Raw genomic sequence first — 990 nt, 5'->3', positions numbered from 1 at the left:
CTACCTCTGTACTTTTGTGCTATCAGCAGATTAAAACCTGCTGTCTTCTCACTCTTTTGATTATGATAATAAAAGGGATCATCTAAGGCCTGGTTTGAGAGCAAGCTGAGGCTATCTATTTCAATGTGTAGCTTAACCTCTGACTGAAGACTTGTTACATGACTGTATAACTAGCTGCTGTGTTACATTCTTTTATATTTTCAAGATTTCTGTTAAGATACACCCTTATACATATATCCTCTTTGAACAATTAGAGCATCTATGAAAATCCAGGGATGATTTCAAACTGATGATTGCAAACTGGTGAGAGGCCTTATAGATCTGGCTTGTTACGCATGAATGACAGGGATATTTGTTCTGTTTTCTTTGGCGCTTTGGCCTTTAACTAGACATCCTGAGAAAATCACAAAATGTCATTTAAAATAAAAACAACATGCCAAATAAGCAGAGGTAGGGCTGGCATGCATGTTTCTCATAGCCTACTGTAGCATTGTAGCCTATGCTCTATGCTTGCAACACAACACAGACAATTTCATTCAGTATTAGGGCTAGCCCTAAGCCTAGTTTTGTGACGGTCACAAAGATTTAAACATTCACAATTGCCATCGTCACATAATATTAGCCTACTATCTGTTTGGTTCTTGCCTATGGTGCGAAATGCATGGATTTAGGTTAAAAATGGCATAAGAGTGTCTTGCACTTGGAACCCCCCCCCACACACACATATTTGTATTGTGCCTTATCATCAACAAGGTAGGCTAGTCCAATGTTTAGGGTAACGTTAGGACAACGTTGGAGTTGGTGGCGAATATTACCCATTAGTCTCTGGGCTACTTGGCTACTGACCTGTAGCCTACTTGTTTAAAGCTGTTAAAATTTCGTTTCTCTTATTTCTCTTGCCGGTAGGTTATGCTCTTCACACCAGGGCGTAACCGGTTGCGACGCGCGCTCTGTTGGTCGTTTTCGAGAATGACATCATTTTAGCCAACG

This window comes from Alosa alosa, chromosome 14 (genome assembly GCF_017589495.1).
Source record: "Alosa alosa isolate M-15738 ecotype Scorff River chromosome 14, AALO_Geno_1.1, whole genome shotgun sequence".
NCBI classification, from domain to species: domain Eukaryota; kingdom Metazoa; phylum Chordata; class Actinopteri; order Clupeiformes; family Clupeidae; genus Alosa; species Alosa alosa.
The sequence above is the reverse complement of the archived record's forward strand: the minus strand, read 5'-3'. Positions refer to the sequence as shown.